We start from the raw sequence: 7,105 nt of genomic DNA, 5'->3' as shown, positions 1-7,105 counted from the left end.
GTAGAAGAAGTTTTTACATTCATTAAATTAAGGTGTGTTTCCCCCATACTTTCATAATAAATTAGCACTACCTTTCTGTATTAAGCAATATCAAGCTGTTTTACAGTTCTGCCCCAGGCTTCCGCCAGCTAGTTTCATTTAAGACTGAGGAACAGAGTGGCCTTTTAGGCTCTGGTCTATGCTCCCTCTAAAGTTATGATCCAGATAGTCCTTCTATGTTCACGTTCTCATTCAGAGTCTGTTGAGGTTTTCTCTCTCATACCCTGGTAAGAGTTTTCACTCAAAATCTGATCCATGTTTTCACTCAGGCTCTGCTTCATGCCCTTTCTCATATTTACATGGTTTGCTGAAATCTTTGGTCTCCTTGGCCATTATTCTGAGCCTTTCTTCATCTTTACATATCAGGTTTTCTAGGTGTCTATCTATTTATGAATTTCCCTTGTAAAAAGATAACAGCTGCATTTTCCTAAGTTAATGCCATCTTTCATTACTCTATTTTCAAATATGGTCAACTTCCTAAGTTCAAGGTTAGAATATCAACTTACTGTAGAGTTTCTCTGTTCTATCAGCCACTCTCCAAATAGCACTCAGAAACTTAATGTTAATTATAAATTTATGACTCTTGGCTTAGGCTTGTCTCCAATCACTCTTACAACTTAAATTAACCCATTTACATTAATCTATATGCTGCCTTGAGTCTTGTTTACCTCATCTTTGAACTTCCTATGTTGCTTCTTCTATGTTCGGCTCTTGACTCCTCAGACTCCACCCTTCTTTCCAGCATTTGCTCTCCCCTGAAATACTGCCTAGCTATTCTTCAATCAGCTTTTTATTAACAATGAGAGCAACACATTTTACACAGTAGCAGAAGGATTATTTCATAGCATTTCCCCCTTTTGTCTAAATAAAAATTAAGGTTTTTACAGTAACATAGTAAAATTATATATAACAAAGCAGTTACAAAGTAAGAATTACAGTTACAATATCCAATCCATTTTTATTTGGCAAAATAGAGAAAATAGTCTGTCAGCTGTTTGCTCCTGAAGAGTTTGGAGTTTCACACCTAATTTATTTTCTACCATGATTAGGGCAAATTGTAACTTTAACTCTCTAGTTTTCAACCCCAACAAAGACCTGAGGAGGATATAGTAATAACTGAGAAACCAGGAAGTACAGAACAAGTGACTTCTAAAATTAAAAGATGAGAGAAATAACTGGCTGCCTGAAAAGTCACTTAAGTTTCTTCTGGAACTTTGGGACATCCAATTTTGATCTATAGGCCTAATAATCTGGCAGATATTTCTGAGAAGCTGGGAATTTTGAAGGACCATCTTATCTTGTCTTGGCAAAGTGTGGCAATTGCTTATTTTTTTCACCTGGCTGGTCCAGTTTGGAATGTATACTGTCATCAATTGAGGCAAGGGCAGTTTCTTTGTCCAAATGGCTAGCTTTTACCATAAAGAAAACCAATTCCATACAGAGCTTTGTAGATGTAACCAACCGTCTTATTAAATAAGAAACACAGAACCAATTCAACGAAGAAAGCCAAGAGGTCAGAGCTAAGAGCTAAAACCTTACCCTTCCTCCTGCTGTGGTCCTACCTCTCCGAAAGAGAGCTACTTCCCATGTTAAAGTCTTTATAAAGACTTTTGGTTCTGCCTTATCATTGGTTGTAAACCCAACCACATGACCGCCTTATCCCTGCCTGTCTGTACAGACCTCCAGCTCTTCTATGGTTGATATTGAGATATAGGTGTGTGTATCCAATGCTGGCTATATCCCTGAACACACAGAGACTTACCTAGCTCTGCCTACCAGGTGCTGGGATTAAAGGCATGCACCACCACCGCCCAGCTTTCCTATGGGTTGCTTATAGCTCTGACCCCCGGGGCAACTTTATTTATTAACATACAAATAACATTTATTACAAATAAAATATCACCATAGAGCTTCTTTGATACCCACTATCCTCTCTGAAGTAGATTGGTTTTGCCTACAGCAGACATTATCTCATTGTCATAAAAAGCCCTATGTTAATAAACATATGAAACACCATATTCTTTAGGTTTGAAGTGTTTGAAGACCATCTATCTATCTACATATATCTGTGTAGGACCTTACCATACCAAACATGAGTATAAATTTGACTATTATAGATGACTAACTACTAACCTGTCTTTTTTTTTTTTTTTTTTTTTTTTTTTTTTTTTTTTTGGTTTTTTGAGACAGGGTTTCTCTGTGTAGCTTTGTACCTTTCCTGGAACTCACTTGGTAGGCCAGGCTAGCCTTGAACTCACAGAGATCCACCTGGGTCTGCCTCCCAAGTGCTGGGATTAAAGGCGTGCGCCACCAACGCCCGGCTAACCTGTCTTTTTAAATTATACGTTACATTTAGAATTTACACAGCCAGTCCCCAGCAACCCTCACTCAACTTGGCCCCAGTTGCCAGTGATTAGGGGAAACTCCTGTGGCCAGGCTCCCCCACCAAAACACCCAGTCAGAACCTGCAATCTACATGACCCACACCCTACCCCAATACCCATCTGCCTGGCGCCCCAGTAACTTCCTGAGACAAGGAAAACAGCCAGCTCTCATTAGACCAAGAGGTGAGTGACTCTGCTCCCATCCAGAGTCCTGCCTCTAGGACCCAGGCCCTGAGAAACAGCTAGTCCCCAGGAACTCCCACCCATATCTGCCCCAGTAGCCAGCCAGCAGGGAAGATGTCTGCCTGCAGGCTTCCCCACCAAAGTCTTCCATTGGATCAAGCCATCTACAAGACCCATGCCCTACCCGAATACCCTTCGTCCTGCAACACCAGTGTCTTCTTGAGACATGGACTCTGCTAGCTCTCATTGGACCAAGAGAGCCTTCCTGAGACACAGAATCCACCAGCTCTGACTGGACCAAGAGCCTTGATAAAACCAAGAGAGAATTCCTGAGTCACAGAGTCAGCTAGAGCAGCCACCTGAGATACAGAATCTGCCAGCTCCAATTAGACCAAGGGCTAAGATTATTCCCAGAGGAGCCCCCTGAGACACAGACACAGCAAGCACATAGTGGACCAATAGCAGCTCGCTCAGGCACAGGCACTTCTTGCACCTACTAAAGGAAGAGGTGGGTAGACATCAGTGGAAAAGTACATACAACAACATAAAAAACGATATGGCATCACCAGAACATAGCCCTCCTACAACAGTAAGACCTGAACATGACAATGTAGAAGAAGCAAAAGAAAGCAACCTTAAAAATAACTTGAAGAAGATGCTAGAGGCCAAAAATTCCCTTAAAGAAATTGAGGAAAAGACAAACAAAAAGTTGGAAGAAATCAATAAAACAACTGAGGAAAAGACAAACAAAAAATGGAAGAAATCAATAAATCCCTTAAAGAAAGCCAAGAAAACCATAAAAGAACAAATAAACACGTGAAGGAAACAGTTCAAGACCTGAAAAATGAAGTAAAATCAATGAAGAAGACACAAACAGAGGGAATGCCAGGAATAGAAAACCTTAGTAAACAAACAGGAAACACAGCTGCAAGCATAACCAACAGAATACAAGAGATGGAAGAGAGGATCTCTGGTGTAGAGGATACAATAGAGGAAATAGATTTGTAAGTCAAAGAAAACAGCAAAGCCAAAAATGTCATAACACAAAATGTCCAGGAAATCTGGGATGCAATAAAAATGCCAAACCTAAGAATAATAGGGAAAGAACAAGGAGAAGAATACCTACTCAAAGGCACAGAAAATATATTCAACAAAATCATATAAGAAAACTTTCCCAACTTAAAGAAATACCTATGAAGACACAAGAAGCATATAGAACACCAAATAGACTAGACCCCCCAGAAAAGTCCTGTTGCCACATAATAATTAAACCACAAAAATATACAGAGTAAAGAATGAATATTAAGAGCAGCAAAGGAAAAAGGCCAAGTGACTTATAAAGGCAAACCCATCAGAATAACACCCGATTTCTCAATGGAGACTTTGAAAGCCAGAAGGACCTAGACAGATGTAATGCAGACAGTAAGAGACCATGGATGCCAGCCTAGACTAATATACCCAGCAAAACATTCAATCACCATAGATGTAGTGAACAAGTCATTCCAAGACAAAACCAGATTTAAACAATACCTATCCACAAATCCAGCCCAACAGAAAGCACTAGAAGGAAAATTCCAACCTAAGAAGTCAGATATACCCACAAAAACACAGGCAATAGATAACCCCACAGCATTAAATCCCAAAGAAAAGAAATATACACACTCTGCCACCAAAAGATAACAAAAATTAACAGTCACTGTTCATTAATATCCCTTAATATCAATGGACTTAATTCATCTATAAAAAGACACAGGATAACAGAATGGATATGGAAGCAGGACCCATCTTTCTACTGCATACAGGAAATACACCTCAACTTCAATGACAGATACTATCTCAGAGTAAAAGGCTGGGGAAAGACTTTCCAATCAAATGGACTTCAGAAGTAAGCTGGTATAGCTATCCTAATATCTAGCAAAATAGACTTCAAACTAAAATCAATCAAAAGAGATAGAGAAGGACATTACATACTCATCACAGGAAAGATCCACCAAGATGAAGTTTCAATTCTGAACATTTTTGCCCCAAATACGAGGGCACCCACATATGTAAAAAAAATTACTAAAGCTTAAATCACACATAAACCCCCACATATTAATAGTGGGAGACTTCAACACCCCACTCTCACCACTGGACAGATCTGCCAGATCGAAACTTAAGAGAGAAATAAGGGACCTCACAGATGTTATTGCCAGGGATGGCATTTAAGATGGCTGATGTGCTGCCAGTAGAGATTGGAGAAAAGGGGACCCAAAATTGTGGATCATCCACCCTCCATGTGTTCCCCTCTGCATCTTCTGCTTAGCATGCCTCTAGAGGGCCAAGGCAGAAAAACCAACATGTCCCAAGGTCATGCTTTATGGCATGCACTTGTCATGTTCTCCTCCATATAATTACTTCTTGTAATGCTAGTCTTTTTCTTGTATCTGATCTTCATATTCTGTGTCCCAAATCAATGGTGATTTCTGTGATATAGGAAAGGAGTGAAGTAAATTTCACAGGAAATTATACAGAGATAATCACCAAGGCTGGGGTTAAGGCAGTTATGAAGGTCATGGGAAAAAAACCTGCAAACTGAGGAAGATTTTCAGGCTTGGATAAACTGTACCAAATGTGTGGTCAACTATAACACATGGTATGAGGTATGATGTGTATCAACATATTGGATTCAAATTGGCCATGATGAATAATTCAGTTTCTGAGGATATTCCAAGGCATTGTGTAAAACTTGAGACCCAAAGGGGTATTGGCTGAAGACTGTGGATGGAGTAACATATAGATGGGATGACAAACTAGTGTGGGAACCTACAATTGGAGGAAAATAGTGGCCTCCACCAAGAAAGGGAGATGGCAACTTTAATCCTGATATTTTGATTCCTCCCAAAAGAGTGTGGAGACAATGTGGCAATGGTTGAAGTGAATGCTGCAAGTTTTATTGCATTCCGAGATTAAAAAGAGCTGCCAGGAAAGGTGAGCTTCCTTTCATGGAAGCTCTGAAAAATTGGATCAGATCTTCCTTGGAATTGTTAGGATGGAGAAGGACAAAAGTTGCTGCCTTACAGGGACAGATTTCTTGTCTAAGGTCATTGTGGCCCACCATTCACAGGGCTTGCCACCATTCACAGGGCTTGGTGTTTACAGAGGGCTGAGGAGGAACTTAGGTAGCTGCAGGAGTCTTGAGGTCAGAGCAGGCCATGTGAGAAGGAAATGACTATCTCGTACATTGACCACTGTTCTTAATTTTACCATTTTTTTTTTCAAAATTGCATGTTGCTAGCCTCTGGGTAAAGTGCTCAGAAGATTGTATAATAATTAATAGTAAAAACAGATTATGCTTGCTTTGGTGTTAAGTCTGGATAGCTCCTGTGATGATGCGAATATATTGGTAATTTTCTAAGAATAACCTTTGGAATCATGAGAACACTCCATATTGGGTGATTTCTCCTTTTTGTTTCTGTTTCCCCTTTCTTATGATAATAAAAGACTGAAGTTACCTAGGCAAAAGCAGAAGCTTTATCTATACCAATGTAAATTATTTTGAGATTAATAGTTTTTTATTAGATTCAATAATCTACTGTTTTTTCCTGTCATTCCTATATCATATCCTGCTTTTTTCCTTTAGAATGAGATGTTTAAATTTGACTCATTTGTTTAGCATTTTTTCTGACTATGACCAATATCAACTTATAATCAACCTGCCCTTAAAAGATAACACACATCCATAACTCATCTTTTGGTAATGTGGGCATTTTTTTTCTAGACTGATTCCTGCTTCTGGGGCCACTGAAATTTTGAAGGGAACCTTGAGAAAATCAAGATAATTGCTATGTCTTGGCCAGAGTGTTTTGTGAGGCTGGATCATCTCAGCCAGCAGCCTTGAAGCTGTTCTGAATGTTGGATCACCTGGGCCATTCATCTTTATTGGTGTCTGGTCCCATGCTCTGAAAATACATAAATGTTTAAAGGTAACAAACATATTTGCATTAATACAAGTATAGACTGTGCCTTGTTCATAAGTCAGCCAAATATGATTTTTTGTTTTATGTTTGGGCAGGTAAAATATACATTGCATGTCTTCTAGTTCTAGGATTATTTCTTCATGTGTGTAGCTAGGGTTATCAAGGGGTCTTCCCTCATCAAACCTGACTCATAGCAACCTGAGATGAATCCACAGCCTCTCATTTCCTGTGGAAATCAAAACATAACCATTTCTGCAAAGTAACATATATTTTGACTTTTATTTTTAGGCCAAAACATTTTTTTAAATTATGTAGGTTACTTTAATTCAGCAGTTTTCATAATCCAATGTGTCTTTGGAGCTGTTGTTACTTCATTAGCAATCAGAAAAATCTAAAAAACAAAATAATATACAGAATCCAGAATCTCTGTGTATTTTCCATCTAACATCACTCTTTATTTATTTATTTTTGATTATTCCTTTTTTAAGGACTTTAATATCTTTAAACTATTTTTAATCTATGGCTATATATACCTTTCTC

This window comes from Peromyscus leucopus, chromosome 2 (assembly GCF_004664715.2).
Source record: "Peromyscus leucopus breed LL Stock chromosome 2, UCI_PerLeu_2.1, whole genome shotgun sequence".
Lineage (NCBI taxonomy): Eukaryota > Metazoa > Chordata > Mammalia > Rodentia > Cricetidae > Peromyscus > Peromyscus leucopus.
Note: the sequence above shows the minus strand (reverse complement) of the source record.